This window comes from Hemiscyllium ocellatum, chromosome 11, assembly GCF_020745735.1.
Source record: "Hemiscyllium ocellatum isolate sHemOce1 chromosome 11, sHemOce1.pat.X.cur, whole genome shotgun sequence".
Taxonomy (NCBI): Eukaryota; Metazoa; Chordata; class Chondrichthyes; order Orectolobiformes; family Hemiscylliidae; genus Hemiscyllium; species Hemiscyllium ocellatum.
In genome coordinates this window covers 60,145,147-60,168,145 of record NC_083411.1, presented here as the reverse complement: position 1 = coordinate 60,168,145, position 22,999 = coordinate 60,145,147, and the positions used below count along the sequence as shown (strand labels likewise).

General features: G+C 43.0%; 1 pseudogene; it reads right to left on the bottom strand.

Moving 5' to 3' along the window:
* LOC132820025 (sodium- and chloride-dependent neutral and basic amino acid transporter B(0+)-like) overlaps positions 1–22,999 on the bottom strand; it is a 174,068-nt pseudogene that overhangs the window by 7,511 nt on the left and 143,558 nt on the right.

The following is a 22,999-nucleotide window of genomic DNA, read 5'->3' as shown; positions in this document are numbered from 1 at the left end:
CCTGAACTCTGTCTCTTTGGTGTACATTGACTTGACCATTATCCTTCATTTCAAAACCCTCCATTTTCTTGACCATCCTTATTTCTGTGTGTCCTCTACTACTACCATCCTCCAAGACATCTACATTCTTCAAATTCTGGCCTCATTCAACTCCCTGACTTTAAACATTCCATCGCTGATAGCCAAGTTCAGCATTTCCCTGCCTTTCCATTCCTTTCACCTCCTTTAAGACACATCGCTTTCACTAAGAGTTTTATCATTTATCCTAGTATCTCTTTATATGATTTGTGTCAATTTTGGTTTCATAAATGTCCTGTGAAACACCTGAGTAAATACACTCTCTAAATGCAGATTGTTGTCATTGATGTTGTTAATAAAAATCATGTTAATATAAGGGGCAGATCAGAATACTGAGACTCTGAAATAAAAAATAGAAAAAGCTGGAAATAATAAACTGGTCAGACTGTATCTATGGAGAGAGAAACAAAATTAAAGTTTCAGCATTAATGAAGAGCGTATTTCAGAATTAGAGAGAGTTGGAGATGTAACAGGTTCAAAAATGAATATTGCAGACAGAGAGCAGTGAGTGGTGAAAGAGAAAAAGGAAAGGTCTGTGATGGAAGGCAGGAGAGATTAAATGACAAGGTTTCACTGGGCAAAACAGGATGTTAATGAAACAAAAATTGGTGATGTAGTAATAGTGAAGAAGGTTATCTCAGAATACAATAGGATCTTGATCAGATGGGTCAATGGGCCGAGGAATGGCAGATGGAGTTTAATTTAGATAAATGTGAGGTGCTGCATTTTGATAGGGCAAATCAGGGCAGGACTTATACACTTAATGGTAAGGTCCTGGGGAGTGCTACTGAACAAAGATACTTAGGAGTACAAGTGCATAGTTCCTTGAAAGTGGAGTTGCAGGTAGACAGGGTGGTGAAGAAGGCAGTTGGCATGTTTGTCAGTGCATTGGTCAGTGCATTCAATATAGGAATTGAGAGGTCATGTTGCAACTGTACAGGAAACTGGTGAAGCAACTTATAAAATACTACATTCAATTCTGGTCACCTTGCTGTAAGAAATACATTCTTAAGCTTGAAAGGGTTCAGAAAATGTTAAAAAGGATGTTGCCAGAGTTGGAGGGTTTGAGCTATATGGAGAGGCTGAACAGGCTGGGGCTGTTTTCCCTGGAGTGTCGGAGGCTGAGGGGTGACCTAATAGAGATTTATAGAAATCAGGAGGGGCATGGATAGGATGACTGGTCAAGGTCATTTTCCCAGGATAGGGAATCCAAAATTAGAGGGCATAGGTTTAAAGTGAAGGGGAAAAGATTTGACAGAGACCTGACAGGCAACTTTTTCACACAGAGGCTGGTGCATGTATGGAATGAGCTGACAGAGGACGTGTTGCAGGCTGGTACAATTGCAACATTTAAAAGGCATGTGAATGGGTAGATGAATAGGAAGAGATTAGAGGGGTATGGGCCAAATGTTGGCAAATGGGACTAGATCAGATTGGGATATCTGGTCAGCATGGTTGAGTTGGACTGAAGGGTCTCTTTCTGTGCTGCATGACTCCATGACTGTATGACAAGACAATCTAACCCATTTCAGTCAATCAGCCTGTTCCTTGAATTTGGAACCAGTCATTTATTGGATGTTTATGTCTCACCAGTGCTCCCAGAGGAGACCTCTGTTTAAAGGTAAGGTGCTGAATCTAACATTTATCAGAATGATAAATCCAATTCAATCTCACTATTATTTATATTAATGAATACTAGATTGCCCAGAGCAGCTTCCATGGTTAGATAACAAACCTGAGTCTTTACTACACATCATATTGAGGGAAATCACTGAGTGGCTGCAGCTTGTAAACACATTATGGCACTTGAATGGAAATGTTGATTTACAACATTTAGTGTTCATAAAGCATAAACAAAAATTGTGACAATGGAAAGTAACATTTGTAAACAGGAATGAATGGTCTAGAATTGGTTTTTAAAACAGAGTTAGATTTTAGGTTTTATTGTCACGTGTACTCAAGTATAAAAGTATAAACTCTGACAAGTCACGATGCCGCCACACACGGCACCACGTTAAGTACAAAGTTAGGTGCAGCACGGTGACTCAGTGGTTAGCACTGCTGCCTCACAGCGCCAGGGACTGGGTTCGATTCCAGCCTCAGGCAACTGTCTGTGTGGGGATTGCATCTTCTCCCTGTGTTGACGTGGATTTCCTCCGGGTGCTCTGGTTTCCTCCCACAATCCAAAGATGTGCAGGTTGGGTAAATTGTCCATGCTAAATTGCCCACAGTGTTCAGGGATGTGTAGATTAGTCAGGGGAAATGTAAAAGTAATAGTGTAGGGGAATAGGTCTGGATGGGATACTCTTCGGAGGGTCAGTGTGGACTTGTTGGGTCAAAGGGCCTGTTTCCACACTGTAGGGATTCTATAAAAGTTCTACCTAGTTACAAACTTTAAGTACAAAAATAGTGAAATAAAGAAAAAAAGCACCATCATCTCTCTCCTATATCTTTGTCACTAATGCTACTTTAATCCATTGACAACTGAATTAAAAGTTTTCACTCATTTACTGCCCTCTCCACCAAGCCTATCCCCAACACCTCCTCCCTCCCTCCTACCCCACCCCCAGTAGATGGTTAAAATTAATAGTACATTCAAAGCTGAGCAAAATCAACAAACGGGAAAATTCACAGCAAGGAACAAAGAACACCTATAGCCGTCATTACCTTCACTGTTGTATTTTTCTCAAATCGAAAGGCTTTGGTCTGTCCATTTTCCAAATACACCTTGAGAATACCGGGCATTAAGAGTAGCGAGTTACCCTGTGGGAATGATAAAACGCAAAATTCTAGGATTATATATGAAGACAGATAAGCAAAATAACATAATAGACTCCTCATTATCTTTGTTACAAATACTAAAATGAGGGACAGCAGAGAGAGATTGTGTGTACGCATATATAAAATATATAGGTGTGGATGTATTTGTGCGTATGCGTGTGTGTGTGCATGCATATATATGTTTCTGTGTATGTTTGTGTGTGTGTATGCATTTGTGTGTGTTTGCTTGTGTGTTTGTATGTGTCTGTGTTTGTGTGTGTCTGCGTATGTGTGCCTGTGTGGGTGTTGGTATCTGTGCTTGTGTGTGTGTGTGTCTGTATCTGTGTCTGTATGTGTCTGCGTTTGTGTGTGTGTGTGTGTGTGTGTGTGTCTGTGTCTGTGTCTGTGTGTCTGTGTGTCTGTGTGTGTGTGTCTGTGTACCTGTTTTTGTGTTTGTGCTTAGTGATATGTACAGTTTGCCTCCAATATCCCTCCTGAAGTTTCAGATCCAATCTCTCTAGGTACTCATGAACTTCTTGCTGTCATTTTGTTCCAAAGTTCACTCACACACACACATCCACAGAAAAGTTCAGCCAATCCTTTGGGATTAAACAACCAAAAAAAAACCCATCACAGCCATAGGAGTTTTCTATGTTTTGTCTGGAGACCAAGCCAAACAAAGCAACTGGTTTGGAGGGACTACACTGAAGATCAGGAATCCAGGGTGGGGTTAAGGTAGTGTGCTTCTTCTGCCTCAAGTTTCAGATTTCCAGCCTTAATAACGGCCTTGTGTTAGGTTTAGATTAGATTCCCTACAGTGTGGAAACAGGCCCTTCGGCCCAACCGGTCCACAACGACCCTCCAATGAGTATCTCACCCAGACCCATCCCTCTCTGACTAATGCACCTAACACTATGGGCAATTTAGCACGGCCAATACACCTGACTTGCACATCTTTGTGACTGTGGGAGGAAACCGGAGCACCCGGAGGAAACCCACACAGACACAGGGGAGAACATGCAAACTCCACACAGACAATCGACCAAGGCTGGAATCAAACCTGGGACTTTGGTGCTGTCAGGCAGCAGTGCTAACCATTGAGCCACTGTGCTGCCCTAAGTAGAGTTGGTAGATCTAATGAAGGACATACAGTTACTTCAGATTAGTGAAAGAAGGCCTCAAAACGTGACTAGTTGGAGGGCATTAAATTTTGTTCTGGGCATCCAAAAAAGTAGTGGCATAACTGAGAGTTGGCACCATGGTATGAAGTATCAGGGGATCCAAAGTCCACACATGTCTGGAGCACAAACTGTTTTTAATAACCTGATGGGGAAGACACACAGGTTCCTTCCAGTTCCACATTATCTGGAGGGAGGCAGAAGTAGGAAACCACAGACCAGTTATGTGTGGCACCTTATCAAATGCTTTCCAGAAGTCCAGATATACTACATCTACAGGACCTCCATTACCCACTTCACTTGTTACATCTTCAAAGAGTTCTAGCAAATTAAATGAATTACTCTTCACAAAGAAAATGAATTATTCTTCATCAAACCACACTGACTGTGGTGGTTTGTTTTTTACTTTACAAATGTAATACCACTTAATAATGAATTCAAACAATTTCCCAATGACAGACGATAAACTAACCATTCTGTGGTTTCCTACTTTCTATTTCCCTCCCGTTTTGAACTATTGTCTTCCATTAGCAATTTTCCAACCACTAGAACCTTTCCAGATTCCAGGACATTTTGGAATACTATAATTAATGTATCCACTATCCTCGCTGTCACTTCCTTTAAGACTATAGGGTATAGGTCATCAGATCCTGGGGACTTGTCTGCCTTTAATCCCAATACTTTGCTCAGAATTTTCTCCCTATTGATGGTGATTGCTACAAATTCTACCTTTTCTATAATCTCTGCATTACCTGTGACAATTGGGATGGTTTCAGTGTCTTCCACTGTGCAAACTGAGGTAAAATATTGATTTAGAGTCTCTGCCATTTCTGTGCTCCCCACTATTAATTCCTCGACCTCGAAAGGGCCAACATTCATCTTAGCTACTCTCCTTTTTATATACTGATAAAATTATTTGCTGTCTGTTTTTATATTTTGAGCTAGTTTTCTTTCATAATTAACCTTCATTCTTTTTATTACTTTTGAATCACCCTTTGCTGGTCTTTAAAAGTTTCCCAATCCTCCAGCCTGCCACTGCTCTTTGCAATATGGCATGCCTTAGTTTTTGCCCTTATGTTATCTTTAACTTCCTTAGTTAGCTATGGATGCATTTATCCCTCTTATATTCTTTTCTTCCTTTCTGAATATATTTTAGTTGGAGGAATTAAATATCTCCTTTAATGTTCATCAATAGTCCTACATTTTAGTCTTTCCGCATGGCCCACTGGGCCAAATCTGTCGATTTCCCTATGTAATTAGCTTTGTTTAATTCTAAAATACTAGTATGGGACTCAGGTTTCACCAACGCTCGCCACAATCAACATTATTCAGGCCCTCAGGAAGCATAAAACCAATAAGGCACCTAGTGTTATATAGAAAAATACAAGTTACCCAGTCCAGAACATACTGGGAGCAAATCAGATTAATTATAATCTGGCTGAACTAGTCAGTGGGCTAAATGCCTGTGGAAGGCACAAACCTGTACTTGGCCATTGACGATCACTTCCTCAGCAAAGTGTACTTTGACTGGGTTGCTTTTCAATCTGGCTCGCTTTTCTTCAGTAATAAATGATGACTTGGGCCCCTGTATACAAACAGAAACCATGGCACTTAAACAACAGCTTTGGCGTTTTGTGTTGTCAATGTGTGGCAATTGGGAAAGCCCTGCACTGATGTTCTGAGTTCCAAAAGTTTGATTGTAACCTAAAATACGAACATACAAACAAGGATCAAGAGAGTAGGCTTATGAGCCTACTTCGCTCTTCAATAAAATCACGGCTGTTCTGATTTTATTGTAGGATCCAGGCCCTTCAGCCCAACAAGTCCACCCACCAACCCTCCAAAGTGTAACTCACCCAGACCCATTCTCCAACAGTAACCCCTGACTAATTCACCTAACCTACACACCCCTGAATACAATGGGCAATTTAGCACTACCAATTCACCTAACCTACACATCCCTGAATACAATGGGTAATTTAGCACTACCAATTCACCTGACCTACACATCTTTGGACTGTGGGAGTAAACCAGAGCACCAGGGGAAACCCACACAGACACAGGGAGATTGTGCAAACTCCACGTGGTCACCCAAGACTGGATTCGAACCCAGGTTCCTGGCCCTGTGAGGCAGCACTGCTAACTACTGAGCCATCATGCCTCCTCTTGATTTTAACCTCAACTCTACATTCCTGTATCTCCCTGATAATCTTTCAACTCCTCAGTCATCAGGAATCTGTCTATCTCTGCCTTAAAAAATATTTAAATACTCTGCATCCACTACCTCGTGAGGAAGGGAATTCTAAAGGCCCACAACCCTTTGAGAGAAAAAGGGTTTCCTCATCTTTGTTTTAAATGGGTGCCCCCCCATTTTAAAATAATGATCTCCAGTTCTCAGATTCTCTCACAGAGGAAACCTGAATTCTTTCAGCATTCACCCGTTCAAGATCCCTTGAGATCTTAGATGTTTTAGTTAATTCACTTATAACTCTTCAAAACTCCACGGGATACAAGCCCATCCTATCTAGCCTCTCCATCTAAGGCAATCCACCTATTCCAGGTATTCCTTCTCTGAACTGCTTCTGATGCGTTAACATCCTTCCATAAGTACAGTGACCAAAACTGTATACAGTACTCCAGATGTGGTCTCCCCAAAGCCCTGTAAAATTAATGTATAATCTCCCTACTCTTGCAGTTAATTCCCTTTGCAATAAACCATTCAAATTGTGCCACGTGACCTTTTGTATCCATCTGAAAGAGGACATGGCATCTCGGTTTAATAATTCAACTCTAAAAGTCTAGTGCTTGCCTCAGTCTTGCACTGAAGCTCATCCAATATCCCCGTAATAGCATGTACTTCTAACTAGATAGAGAGAGCTGGAGGTCTAGTTGATGGGTGCTGCTCCACTTTAGGATATGCTGAGATTAATGATCAAATCTTCGTTTGTATCCTGCATGAAGCCTGGAAACTTCTTTGATTATGTAGCTTGATAACACATCACACAAGACAAATGGCCACTGAAGCATGAATCAAACCCTTCTGACGTGAGCTGGTTGAATTTGTGTCAAACTTGGAGCAGTGCACAGTCTCATCAAGCCCCATCAAATGTTAATTGAACATAAAGCACCATCCTGTTCAGAGTCAGGTGGCTTTCTGCAAGCTTACTTCAAGACATCTAGTTCTCTTAATGCTAAGGAAACAGGGTCAATTGAAGTTTGATAGATTTTTATTGGAATACTCAGCGACAGTGAGTAGACAGAGATGAGGTACAGCTGACTGAAGGAACAGGCCAAATAGCCTGCTCCTGTTCCCGTGTCCAAGATCAAGTGCTCACTGTAAATGTCAGCATCCATCCCATCTATAGATTTGTTATATCTGTTAGTTATTTCACTAATAAGTCTTCAAAACTCCACGGGATACAAGCCCATCCTGTCTAGCCTCTCCATCTAAGGCATGTCATTCAAACTGCCATTGCAAATGCCAGACTAAAGTATTTGGGAATGAATCTGAATCACGTCGAGTGAATCTCTCCTGGACTGCAACCGAGTTGTGAATAAACCCATAGAATCCCGACAGTGTAGAAACAGGTCATTTGGCCCAACAGGTCCATACCGACCCTCTGAAGAGTATCCCACCCAGACCCATTCCCCTACCATATAACTCTACATTTCCCCTGACTAATGCACTTAACCCACACATCCCTGAACACTACGGGCAATTTAGTAATTTAATATGGAAACTTCACACAGACAGTCGCCCGAGGCTGGAATCGAACTGATGACCATGAGTAGCATTGGAAAGCTCTGCTTTTAAAAGTCGAAAGATTGTACTTACAGGGGTATTTCGCAGGACAGTCACTGTAACAGTGTTACCACATTCCCTGCAATAAACAATTTGACAAATATTAAAGCAATATGGGTCCAATGCAGAAAAAAAAAGGACACTTGACTAAAACCTGCAAAATTAAGCTCCTGGCACAGAATATTATTTTCCGGGATCACAGGCTTGAACTTAACAGCAACACATAAGACTCATAAGAGTTGTACAGCGTGGAACCAGACCCTTTTGTCCAACTTGTCCTCACTGACCAGACATCCCAATCTGATCTAGTCCGTCTATCTCACTCAGATTGTAGTTCGATGTTAAAAATAAAATTGCCACAATCTTACAAGCCCCATGGGACTGCTCTCTCATTTGAGAAAGAGAGGTGACTGGTGAATTAGAATTAGGTTCAGTGTCACGTGTGCTCAAGTTACAAAAGTACTGGAGTGCAGTGAAAAGTGTACAATGTCACCAACACACAGTGGCACCTTAAGTACAAAATACCTAGGTATAAATCTCAGGTATAAAATTAGAGAAAATAAAGAAATAAGTTACAGAACGTGACAGATATACACAGTATATGTTAGGAAAATAAGAAATAAAGAAATAAAAAGATTCACAATGCAGTCTTTCTATTGTTGGGGGGGGGGTTCAGAACTAGAGGGCATAAATTTAGAGTGAGAGGGGAAAGATATAAAAGGGATTGAAGAAGCAACGTGTTCACGCAGAGGGTGGTGAATGTATGGAACGAGCTGTCAGAGGAAGTGGTGGAGGCTGGTACAATTACAACATTTAAAAGGCATCTGGATAGGTATATGAATAGGAAGGGTTTAGAGAGATATAGGGCTAAGTGCTGGCAAATGGTACTAGATTAGGTTAGGATATCTGATCAGCATGGATGAGTTGGAGAAGGGTCTGTTTCTGTGCTGTACATCTCCATGACTCTCTGGCTCTATTAGGGCTTTCTGTAATGGTAGTGGTTTAACTTGAACCTCAGACAAGGGGAAAGGTTGAGAAGGAGAGTCCCTCATGGTAACCAATGTTTACACAAAGACATCAGCATCAGAAACATTTCTGGTAAACAATCGCACTAAAGCTCCAGTGTAAGTCCAGAGTTCAGATACAAAGGGTAAAGATGCCTTCCTATAAGCAGTCTCCCACAGCCCAGATTAAAGCAGAGTGAAGTCTAATGAAGACGTCAGCCTTACACATTCTGGATGTGATCATGAACACATTGGAGATTGAAATACATCCAAAAGAGTACAAGTCATAACTCAGACCATACTTAGTTTTACATATTTGGTTCTTACAAACCCTGCCTCCAATGTTTGGCATGTATTTAAATTGGGATTGCAGTGAGGTTTTCTACACAGGTGGGAACTCCATTCTATATATTCTGCTAAACAGTTCTTAAGATCTAGCCAGACAACACTGTTTAAGCCCAAGACCCTTGATAACACCTTTAACAGGAAGCAAATCAAATTCAGTAAAGTTACTGAGAGATTCTTTTGTAATGATCACCACCTTAGCACTGAATCCTAGAGCTGCAAGCATTGGACAGGAGAAATATATTCCAACAAAAGAGGCTCTGGGTTTGACAAATGCACACGCTACATACACCTTGCTTTGGTTTATCATTTATGAACAATCTTTAACTTAAAATGCTTTCTTTAACTACATTTCTGATAGAATACACTGAATTATAAATAGTGGGACAATGGATACAATGGAGAATTCATCTTAGGTAAGCAAGCAAGAACTCAACTGTGTGGATAATAGAGTGTTCAACTGTCTGTATTTATGGAGAAATTGGCTGTATGTGTAATGGGGTACTGGTTGTTTGTGTAGGGTACACTACGGAGCATTCAATAGTACTTGGAATGGAGTTCTTGATTGTGTGGAGATGGAGTATTTGACTATATGTATATTCAAGTTTTTGACTGTATGTATAACCTGGCAGTGCACATATCAAAGAAGGAGAAAGTGAGGACTGCAGATGCTGGAGATCAGAGTCGAGACTGTGGTGCTGGAAAAGCACAGCAGGTCAGGCAGCATCCAAGGAGCAGGGGAGTTGACGTTTCGGGAAAAAGCCCTTCATCAGGAATAAAGGGTTTCTGTTGAAGGGCTTTTGCCTGAAATGTCGATTCTCCTGCTCCTCGAATGCTGCTTGACCTGCTGTGCTTTTCCAGCACCACACTCTTAACGCATATCTAAGCATTCAATTGTGCATACAAGTTTGTCTTTGTATTTGAATTTTCAAATGTGTTTAAAATGGGGTATTCGATTATGTTTGCATGTAATAGAGAACTGGCCGGGTGTGTAATGGAATATTCAAACTTGTGTGTGAAAACTTACTCAACTGTCTGTGTAATGGAATTTTCGATTGAAATGTCGACTGTGAGTGCAGCAGAATATTTGTCTCTGTGAGTAACTGAGAACTCAACTGTTTGTGTAATTCAATATATGTAATGGTTTATATTATAGAACACTATTGTGCAAGATGTCTGAGTGAGCTGCTGTAGAACTAAGGAGACATATGACACTCAATTAAGTCTTGTTGGTGATCTCCCTTTAGAACTGCAAACAATTTTCTACACTTTAGCTTTGTTTTATTTTCTGAGTTTGCCACCAACAACTTGCATTTATATAGCACTTTGAAGGTCACAAAACTTCACAATTCAAACTTCACAGCAAGTTCATCTATTAAAGGACTTAAAGACAGCCCTCAAGTAAGGTCATAGAGATGTACAGCACAGAAACAGACCCTTCAGTCCAACGTATCCATGCCGAACAGATATCCTAAATTAATCTAGTCCCATTTGCCAGCATTTGGCCCACATCCCTCTCAACCCTTCCTATTCAGATGTCTTTTAAATGTTGCAATTGTACCAGCCTCCACTACTTCCTCTGGCAGCTCATTCCATACATGCAGCACCCACTGCGTGAAAAGCCCCTTAGGACCCTGTTATATCTTTCCCCTCTCACCCCAAACCTATGCCCTCTGGTTCTGGACTCCCCCACCCAGGGAAAAGTCATTGGCTATTTACCCCAACCAGGCCTCTCATGATTTTATAAACATCTATAAGGTCACCCCTCAGCCTCTGAAGTTCCAGAGAAAACAGCCCCAGCCTGTTCAACCTCTCCCCATTGCTCAAATCCTCCAACCCTGGCAACATCCTTATAAATCTTTTCTGAAACCTTTCAAGTTTCACAACATCCTTCCGATAGGAAGGAGACCAGAATTGCACGTAATATTCCAAAAGTGGCTTAACCAATGTCCTGTACATCCACAACATGACATCCCAACTCCTATGTTCAATGCATTGAACAATAAAGGAAACCATAACATCTTCTTCACTATCCTGTCTACCTACGACTCTGGCCATTAATGATTAGCTGGTGGTAACTATTAAAACTTTACATTCAGTGAATGCGCTAAAAGGGTCCTCACCTAATAATGTTATCGATACATTCCTGGGAAATTGTATCCAGAGGCATGTCGTTAATTTGTAAAATCTGGTCACCTGGGAATAGCTTTCCCTCTCCAGGACCACCTAAGAAGCAAAATGAAGTCAGCATATTTTTGAAAGGAGCATTAGTTGTCCCTCACAGAAAGAGGAGAAAAAACTGAAAGTACATGGGAAGCTATTAGCATATGCAAAGGTTAAAAAAAAAGATAATTATTCATACTTTTTTTTACAACTGCACATCTTGCTGCCTGAAGCTTGTCTCATCTCAATGAAAAGGGAATGATGCATTTCTCAGATTGTGGAGAGAGAGAGAGAGAGGTGGATTGTACCTGTTTGTGACTTTCTTATAAAGAACTAGGGAACACAGATAATGTCAACGGAACTAAGGATTCTTGTGTGTGTTGAATAATCACAGCGTAGAACCCGAGGACCAGCATGCTAGAGATCATAAGGAAATTGATATTGGACCAAGGACAGGAGCTCACCAAAATAACCAAAGCAAATCTGCCTGTGTGGAGCTTCTACCTTCCCCCTCCATATCTATGTGGGTTTCCTTCAGGTGCTCCGGTTTCCTGCCAGTCCAAAGATGTGCAGGTTGGGTGGATTGGCCGTGCTAAATTGCCCCATAGTGTGTAGGCTAGGTGGGTTAACTGTGGTAAATGTGGAGTTAAGGAGATTGGGTGAGATGCTGTTCAAACGGTTAGTGCAGACTCAATGGGCCGAATAGCCTCTATCTGCACTGTAGGGATTCAATGATGATTCTATGAAAATAATGAACAAGTTAAAGGCATGAAAGTGTGACAAATCACCCAGAGCAGAAGATTCCATGCCAGAGTTTTAAAGGAGAATTGGTGCAGACAATGCATATGCCCTGACTGTAACCTATCAAAGCTGAGGAACTGGTCCCATAGACTGAAAAAATTACTCATGTCACTCCAACAGTTGAGAAAGGGAGAAGAACTGCATCAGAGGTCAGATCAGTTTTCCTTCGTGTGAATCCAAGGAAAGTGATGGTACCAAACAGAGTACCAGGCCGTGCACTCAGAGCATGCGCAGATCAACTGGCAGAGGTCTTCTCAGACACCTTCAACCTCTCCCTGCAGCAGGCCACTGTCCCTGCCTGTTTCAAGAGGGCCAACATTATCTCTGTGTCTAAGAAGGCTCATGCTGCATGTCTCAGTGACTACCGCCCAGTGGCCCGAACTTCAATGGTCATGAAATGCTTTGAAAGGCTGGTCATGGCATTAATCAACTCCAGCCTCCCCACTGCTCTTGACCCACTCCAATTTTCCTATCAGACCAACAGATCCATGTCAGATGCCATATCACTTGTCCTTCACTCCGCCCTAGAACATCTTGACACCAAAAACTGCTACATGAGAATCCTACTCATTGACTACAGTTCAGCTTTCAACACTATTATCCTCTCGAGACTGATTACTAAACTTAGTTATTTCAGACTAAGAGCCACTCTCTGCAACTGGATCCTCAGTTTCCTGACCCACAGGGCACAATCAGTGAAGACTGGGGACAATATTTCATCCTCACTAACGCTCAATGCTGGAGCCCCTAGGGTTGTGCACTCATCCCCCTACTATACTCACTGTATACCCATGATGCGTCACCATGGTGAACTCGGCCCGGACAATCATAAAGGCCAACCTCCTATCTATAGAATCCATCTACCAGGACCGCTGTCAAGGAAAGGCCGCCAGCATTCTCAAAGATCCATCCCACCCTTCAATGTTTTTCTACAACCTCTACCATCGGGGAGGAGGTACAGAAGCCTGAACACACGCACCAGCCAGTTTCGAAACAGTTTCTACCCTACTGTTCTTAGAATACTGAATGGACTCACAAACTCTTAACATTCGCCTGTACCTGTATTTTTGTTTTTGCTGGTGTTTACCTATTGTTCACTTATCTATGCTACTGAACTCAGTGATCTGCCTGTATTGCTCGCAAGACAAAGCTTTCCTCTGTGCCTCGGTACACGAGACAATAAATTAAATTAAATTAAATTCAGAAGCCTGGTGAATTATAGCCCAATTAACCTCACATCTTGCATTGGCAAATATCTAGGCCTATCATTAAGGACAGAGTGGCTGAAGATGTAGCTAATTTTCAGCTGATCAGAGACAGTAGTAAAGGCCCTACAAATCTCTATGAACTTTTTTAAATACGTGAGGAGAGAACCTCTGGGTCCTAACGTCCACTGGTCGTGTCTTACCCTTTGGAAAAAATCCAGCAATGAGATGATAAGCCACTTTTATGATCTTATTGTGGGGTGGGTTCTTGAGGAAGGGGTCTCAGGAGGAGTTGGAGGCTTGGATAGGGGTGCGGATTTGAGGCCATTCCCTTGCCCCCATCCCTGCCTCCATTGTCACTAGTTGGATAAAATGCAGGCTCTATTCCTTAACCTAGTTTGCAAGTTGTCATGGTTTCTCAGTTTGGAAACTAGGCAGCTTTGTCCACCAGGGGGCAGATAATTTGGAAGATGACGGGTTAAGGCCCTGAATTGACCATTTTGGTGGAAGTCAAGAAGGCCGTCTATGGATCATTTTAATTAATTACCGAGGTGGCAGGAAGAGGGTGAGGGGCCAAGCCCATTATATCACCTTCTGACCATCTTCAGGGAAGAGAAAATTCCACTTGAAGTATTGTCACCATGGCAAAACTGACAAAGATTGAGAAGAGTTCAGAGTTAATGCTGGAGGTGTTGAGATGGACTGTATCAGTTAAAAGCCCTGGCCCTATCAGACCCTCAGCCCCTCTTGAAAACACTTCAGACCTTCCCTCAGTTCGATTAGATTACTTACAGTGTGGAAACAGGCCCTCCGGCCCAACAAGTCCACACCGGCCCGCCGAAGCGCAACCCACCCAGACCCATTCCCCTACATTTACCCCTTCACCTAACACTACAGGCAGTTTAGCATGGCCAATTTACTTAACCTGCACATTTATGGACTGTGGGAGGAAACCGGAGCACCCGGAGGAAACCCACGCAGACACGGGGAGAATGTACAAACTCCACACAGACAGTCGCCTGACACTGGAATTGAACCTGTTTCTCTGGCGCTGTGAGGCAGCAGTGCTTACTGCTGTGCTGCCGTGCTGCCCACATTGGAACCTCCCATTCCTAGGTATTTACCTGCAGTGACAGACTTCACACATACTGGTGAATCTTCTGAGACCATAAAACCGTAGTCCAGGAGTGGATCTTTGATAATCTTCACTGTGACCTTCAAAGGGCTGCTCGGCTGGTTTGTGTTAGCAGCTGCTCCATCGGCTGGACCTTGATTACTTCAATCACAAACAAAGCAAGGGTCACATTTGTCAATCATTGTCAGAATCTTATTATTTTCCATATTATTTAATCCACCTCTCACCCATCCTCACCACACCCCTTCAATCCCCCATCCCCCACCCCCAGCCTGGACTCGGTCAGGTTCCTGCAAAATTCTCACTCGTAGTCTCTCCCCATCGCATTGGCTTTCTGAGAGAGAGGTCATTGTAAAAGGGATTTCCTCTGCTTCTCTGTATCCACCTCAAAACTGACACACCCATTCTCTAGGAACCTGCCAAAACCAGGGTGAAAAATTCCAGCAAGCTGTTTCGAGAATGTCAAAGGATCAGAAGATTCTTGGTGAGTTAATAGAATCAAAGACAGAGGCTATGAGTCACAGAACCTCTGCTCTGTCCAAACTGCAGCAAATTGGCTAGGATGAGATCAAAATGTAGTTAGTGAATAAAACCAGGAAATTTTCAGCAAGTTCGGCAGCATCTGTGGAGAAACTTTCAGGTTAGTGAGTCACTGACACGCCCATTGAGGTGATTGATCAGTCCATGGTCTAGAATGGCGGAACAGGCTCAAGGGGCTGAATGGTCTGCTCAGGCTCCAATATGCCTTCATCAGAAGTGGGTAAAGTCAGGGTGCAATTTCCCCTCCCTGGAGATGGTGAGGAAAGGGCAAATATTTGGTTGAGTTCACCCAGAGGTGTACTCAGTCCCTTTCTCACCACCTCCACTCCGGGCAGGAAAATCCATGGTGGGCATCCTCAGCCCGCCAACAAGTGAAGCTTTTGAATCACCAGCTAATAGACAATAGACAATAGGTGCAGGAGTAGGCCATTCAGCCCTTCGAGCCTGCACCGCCATTCAATATGATCATGGCTGATCATTCCTAATCAGTATCCACTTCCTGCCTTATCTCCATAACCCTTGATTCCAAGGGCCTAGGCCACTCATTGGGCTGAATACCCTCTCTCCCAGCTGGTGGGAACAGGGCGTGTTTTCTTCACAGGGAAGCTCCACTTGCCTGAATCTGGGGCTAATTGGGACAGGGAGGGTTACTCACCCCATCCCCAATAGTGTCCCCAAAATACCCACTTTCTTACCCACTGGTGAAGCTGGTCATGGTGTGCCACTTGTGCTTCCAACCCTGAGCCTACAAATTTCTGATTGAGCAGTTACCTCTGGGTGGGTGGTGGACAGGGCAAGGATTCAGTGAGCAGGCTCCTGATTGGACAAAGGAGAAGCCCTTAAGTACCAAATTGATGCTCAATCCAATGAACTTTCATGCTGGGGTGATAAAGAGAGCCTAAGTAGGTTAATGCCCCTTGAAGTCACCTATGCCCACACTTAGTACTCACCACATTAAATCCTAGCCTTAGGGATGTACCAGGTTTTAAGCAAATGCAAGGGTAGAGAGTGGAAAGAAAAAAACATGGGATGATCTGTGCTGAGATTGAAGACTGGACAATAACAAAGAGGGTAATGGTGTTAGGCAAATTAAGTCAGAATGGAACAAATCAAGGAGCAAAACACGAATGTGGAGGAGGGATACACAATGACAACAGAGTCACTGCCACAAGATTGGCTGTTTTCCCTGGAGGCTGAGGGGTGACCTTACAGAGATTTATAAAATCGTGAGGGTAAATAGATAAGGACTTTTCCATGGGGTAGGGGAGTCCAAAACTAGAGGGCAGAGGTTTAAGATGAAAAGGGAAAGATTTAAAAGAGTCCTAAGTGGCAACGTTTTCACACAAAGGGTGGTGTGTGCATGGAATGAGCTGTCAGAGGAAGTGGTGGACATTGGCATAATTACAACAGTGAAAAAGCATCTGGATGGGTATATGAACAGGAAGGGTTTAGAGGGATATGGGCTAAGTGCTGGCAAATGGGACTAAATTAAGTTATCTGGTCCTCATGGATGAATTGGATTTAATACTCTTTTCGTGTTGCCCTGACTCTATAAATGATTCAGAGATCTGAATTATTGGGTTAGACATCAAATGGCTATGGGATTTTGATCCAGTGCTGGGAAACTTTGAAAATTACAGTCCCAGACATTACCTTGGAATGCCATCTTCTGGGACAGTTGTGAATTTGAAAGGCTTAGGTTTAATTTTCAAATTTTGAGTGAATTCTCCCACCCTGATGTCATGAGAGTAATGACAAGTGTGGTGACAAAATAAGGTGAGAAAGAAAAAAGTATAGATTTGCATCATCGCAAAAGAAGGTCTTGACTTGCCCTGAGCTTAGAAAGGTGAGTTCAAAGAGGTGACGACCTTATTTCAGTGCATTTGCAGTTCATTAAAAGCCCAATTTGACCGACTTACATTGCTTTTCCAAAACATCTATCCTCTACCACGAAACATAGACAGTGAAAATACCCAACAGAAAGGTCAGAGCCAGTTCCTGACAATTATAGCTTGGTGAAGACCCATCCTGCCATCACCCAATGCACTTCACACATCGATGCTGACATGGCGGATTGACGCTCATTAACTTTAGCACCAGGTTACAGAATGTCAGAGACTATCATCACTCAGACTGCCAGCTGCTTACACACCAAATACAATTCGTGTGCTTTGAGTAAGTGGTGATGTGTGAACGTTAGAGGATCCACCACAGTCATTCAATCACACTATATGAGGATGGTCACAGTCAGTTCAAGTGATGTAGTGTAGTGATTACAGGGAGGTCAGTTGAGGGATCAATCTGTGAGGGTGTGGCCAGCTTTTCTTTGCAATGAGACAAAGGGAGAGACTCAGTATGACAGAGAGGGACACATGAGCGGAAGGAGGTGATGATGAGCAGGAGAGTGTTATGGACCAGACCCTCTCAAAATATTTTAAGAAGGTAGACTAGGCCCTAATTTTTTCTTATTTTAAAGACAGATGTAAAGTGCCATGTTCCAGAAACTATTTTTCTAGTCAAACTACTTGCTATTAAACAAAACGTAATGTATTCAAATGCTATAGTTAAAATACAACAAAAGAAAGAAGAACTTAGAATAAATTAACTCGACTGGAAAACTTAACAGAACAATAGATACAACAATTATTACTAATTAACTGTTTCAATATAGTAGTATTCCATAAACACTCCTTTTGGCAAAAAGGCAAATTCGAAAACAGATTTTGTCTCACATGTAATCCAACAACCTACGAAGAGAACCGCTAGCTTTTGGCTATAATCAAGAGATGGGGAAAATAGGTTCCACTTTTTCAACATCACAATAGCAACCGATGCTGAATTTCAAAACTAAAAAAACTAAAAACTAGAAATCCTGATTTGTGAGAGCTGGCCACACCCATCCAGGCTGCACCTATTATTCCAACTTTAAATAAAAACAAGGCCTCCCAAGTTGTTTACTTTCTAGGCTCTCACTAGCCAATTCGGCACCTCTGCCTTAAAACTTTGCTTAATTGTAACCAGGACAAAACACACTTCCTAAAGCCACAGCATTGTCACAAGAAGTCATCAGGTGTTCCCAGTGAGTAAGCTGGAAATGCAGAAAGGGTTAGCAGTTTGGGAGGATGTGATGCTGTGAGCCCTTGGGTGGAACACGATGCATGCAAGTAGTTCATGAGCCTTGGCAAATGCATGTGCCGTATCCTGAGTAAGAGGTAACAGAGAGAAGATGGTGGTACTTGATCTTGCAGAGTGCAGAAAATCTTTTCACTCTGTACACAGCACTGACCCACACTGCTCTTTATGCCAAGGTTGGTTGTCTTTGTTATGGTGTTCCCCTTTGGGGGATGGGGGAGGTGAGCAAGGATAAGGATTCCCATCCTCTCCACCAGACAGCCCAGCAGCACCTTCAGATCTCTGTCCTGGAAGGAGCTTGTCTTTCCCCTTGAGACCGTTTCCAGATCGAGCCCCTGCAGGTCTGAGAGATCAATGCTGATTGGGAGAGTCTGAAGTAGTGGCAGCTGGGCTTTTGGGGCAGGGGTGGGTGGTACAAGGAAACCAGGAGAAGATCTTACCTGGAGCACAGGAAACACGATTTCATGAGAAATGCAGCCATCATCTCAGGATTATAATTAGTGAGGAGAAACGTAGAAGACGGTGTTAGAAAATTGATTGTGGGCCACTGTGAAACTCACTGGCCGTCACACTTTCAGGAGAAATCGGAGAATTTAGCCCGACTTCACTGTATTGGAAAGTACAGGATGTTCAAAGGATGTACTTGACAAAAAGTTTGTAAAAAAGCAACAGATCAGTTCAAATCAGCGAGATTTTTTAAACAAACGCAGAGGAAGTCTCCTTGCTGGGTTTGAATCTGATTAGAATGTTTTTGTTTAATTGGTGGGCAACAAGATTCCGTGCACTGAAGTGTTCCATGCAGACCCCAACTGGATGGCCTAACAGAGGTTACCATAGCAACACCCCTCTGCAGGTCAGGGGAAACAGCAGGGATGGCCTGCTCTACCACTTATTAAAATTGTGAATTATAAACAGGGGACTTAGCCAGGTCACCACAGGAGGTGGAAGGAGCGAGCCCTCTACACTGTGCCCTATCTCCAGCCCTCTCCCTGTAACCACATTACGAGGTAAAAACAATGACTGCAGATGCTGGAAACCAGATTCTGGATTAGTGGTGCTGGAAGAGCACAGCAGTTCAGGCAGCATCCAAAGTGCAGCGAAATCGACTTTTCGGGCAAAAGCCCTTCCTGATGACCACACTATAACCACACTACCCCTAACACAAACACACACACAAACACCGCCAGACCAGAACACTGGGAGCAGACTGGAACATCTCACTGTCAACTCTGGTCAGCGACTGGAATCGGGTATTAAAGATGCTTCAGCTCTGAGTGAGAGCCAGTCAGACTATCATGATGCCCATATTAAGAAGCTAGACAGTATAAGTATGAACTGTATCTAACCTTTCAAATGTTTCGTACATTGTGACCACCCCCAATCAGTTCTTTGAAAATACCTGAGCTATGTTTGTGGAACAGTCCCCTTCTCTTAATCATCCTGCAATGGGATTTAAGAGTACATTTTACTATTTAGTATTTCTATTTCAAAAGGAATGTACATCAGACAAAGGTCAGGAGGCCTGACTTCGAGCCTACAGGACTACTGTCCAATGTCTAAGCTACAGTATTCTCTCAATTGTACAGAGATGTGAGCTGATGATCTGTGGGTGAAAATTACTTCTTTAATTGTGCAACAATTTTTCATGAAACAGTCTGGATTGGAACAAAGATGCAGCTGAAAGGAGTAGGGTATTTATGTTACATTAAATTTAATCTGACTTCAGGCTATCAGAAAACCGGTACTTCCAGACAAGGTGATTGACATGATCTCGTGCAGATAAATAATTCATAAAGGCTTTTAACGATGTAGCAATTGTGGCTCTTTGTTATATTATAGACAAGGGAAAATCAAAACTCTCAACAACTGAAAGTGCTTTGTGCTTCTGAAAAGGGTCATTCTGTTTTGTTTGTGAGATTTTATTTACAAAAACGATAATGCTTTTGGTGACAAAATGTAGTTTTATAAATTCAACGTTGACTTGCTTTACAGTACACGGCATGTAATGCCATAATTGAGAGAAATCAGCAAGGTAAAGGCTATGTTGTAAATGTAATATCCATGTTAATTTGCTGAGGCAGGTTCTGAGAATAGAAACCAGGATTTTATAAACCTCCCGGAGGTGGACCAGGAGGTAGAAGAGCTGGTGAAATGATGAGTGGCCATGTGTGATTGGCTGTTTGATGTGATACGGCCAAAAGGGCTTCGGGTTTTTGAAAAGATTCGTAGGGTTATGGATTTGGTCATAGATTCATTCGCTGAACTGGTGTGGTTTTCTGCAGACGTTTTGTCACCTTGCTAGGTGACATCATCAGTGTGTCTTCGATAAAGTGCTGTCGGTCTGTCCTGCCTGGTACTTGTGTGTCTCTGCTTTTTGGTACTTCCAGTTCTGTATCTGAATGGTTTGTATATCAGATCCTGTTCGATATGTTTATTGATTGAGTTCCAGCTGGAGTGACAGGCTTTAAGGAATTCTCTCATGTGTCTCTATTTTGCCTGTGCTGGGATGGTTACATTGTCCCAGTTGAATTTGTGTCCTTCGTTGTCCGTGTGGGTGGAAATCAGAGTACTGGTTCAGTCTGGCAGTGGGGAGTTGATGCTCATGCATTCATATGGTCAACTTTTCTTCCTGTTTGTCCTATGTACTGTTTTTCACAGGCCTTGCAGGGTATCTTTGTAGATTATGTTCATCCTGTTGAATGGGGGTGTCGGGTCTTTAACTTTTGTGAGGAGTTGGTGAAAAGTGTTTACCGGTTTGTGGGCCACTAAGATTCCTAGGGGTCTGAGTAGTCAGGTAGTCATTTCAAAAGGGCTTTTTCCCAGTGGAGGGAACGGATGCAGAGACTGTCCATCGGGGCGGGGGGGGGGGGGCGGGCGGGAACGGGCTTTTATTATTCATTTCTGGGACATGGATGTCACTGGCTGGCTAACATTTATTGCCTGTCCCTAGTTGCCCTTGACAAGGTGGGCAGGAAGATATCTTCTTGAACCGTTGCAGTCCATGTGCTGTGGGTAGACCCACAATACCCTCACGGAGGGAATTTCAGGATTCTGACCCAGCATAGTGAAGGAACGGCGATATATTTCCAGTCAGGATGGTGAGTGGCTTGGAGGGGGACTTATTCAATGGTATTCCCATGTATCTGCTGCTCTTGTCCTTCTGAGTGGAAATGGTCGTAGGATTGGAAGGTGCTGTCTGAGGATCGTCGGTGAATTGCTGCAGTGCATAATGAAGATAGTACACACTGTTGTTAGTGATGGAGGGAGTGGATGTTTGGTTGCAAAAACATAATTGAAGCCCCAATTAGGGGTCATTTTGCTGGTGGTGAGGCAATCGCCCCCGATGCAGGGGGAAAGCCAGTTAAATGGTGGCAGCATCTCAACAACAGCTCAACGTTCAGGACTGATAGCTCAGGGAGGGAGCTGCAAGCAGTTCCAGCAGCTGCAATGATCGTCTTGCAAGGGTTGCACCTCCAACTCTCAGCTCCTGATTTTATCTATTTTTTCAAACTTCCCTGGCTGAGCTCCCAAGGTCTTGTACCTCAGCAGCACCCACCTCTCTCTCTCTCTCTCATTGAGATTATTAAGCTCTTTGACTGGGCCAGCAGCATCAGCTTCCCTCATTGATAGTGGGCCTGTGGGCAACTCGTGATGAGTATCTAACCAATGGAATCAAGATCCGTCTTACAACTCCTTTCATCATGCATCAAACATCAGGTGGATAGATAAGCCTACAAGAACAAGTCCCACATGATTCAGGGCTTTCTATTGAGCTCACTGCCCCCTATCACGTCAAATTGCATCTTCTAACGTTCTTTAAATGTCATTCCCCTCAGTCAATCTACACGATCCACCAGCAAGGTCCACTCAATGCTGCTTGCCTCCCTTCCCTGTTGCTCCAAAAGTCTCAACAGTTCTACTCCCTCACTTCAAACAGAAAAATTGATTCCTACCAACGCCTCGACACCGCAGTATCAACCTTGCCTTTCTCTTCCAGCCCCTTTATGGTGCCAAGGTGTGAAGATTATCATTGCATTTTTAATTTGGGTTTTTGATTTGGGTTTCTTTTTCCACTAGAAGTTGCAACTTGATACAGCAGGGAGTGGTGACCAGAAGACTGTAAGATACAGGAGCAGATTTAGGTAATTCAGCCCATTGAGTCTGCACTGCCACTCAATCATGGCTGATATATTTCTCAACCCCATTCTCCTGTATTCTCCCCAGAATCCATGATCTCCTTCCCAATCATGAAACTATCTATCTCTTTCTTAAAGACACACAATGGTTTAGCTTCCACAGTCTTCTGTAGCAATGAGTTCCCCAGATTCACCACTCTCTGGCTGAAGAAATTCCTCTTCATCTCAGTTCTAAAGGGTCATCCTTTCACTCTGAAACTGTGCCCTCAGGTCTACGTCTCTCCTACTGGTGGAAGCATCTTCTCCACATCCACTTTATCCAGGCCTCTCAGTACTCTGTAAATTTCAATCAGATCCCCCCTCATTCTTCTAAATTCCATCAAGTACAGGCCCAGAGTCCTCAACCACTCACCACACAACAAGCCTTTGTCCCTGGGATCATTCTTGTAAACAACCTCTGGCTCCCCCTCCAATGCCAGCATATTCCTCCTTAGATATGAGGCTCAAAACCGCTCCTAATATTCCAAACACAGTCTGACCAGAGCCTCATAGAGTCTCATCTCTGCTCTTACAGTCTCAAGCCTGCTCTGCCATTCAATAGGATCACGCCTTATCTGACATTCTTCATGTTCCACTTTCCAGCTCTTTTCCCGTAACCCTTGATTCCCCAACTGAGCAAGAATCTAGCTGTCTCAGCCTTAAATACACAGAAGGACTCTG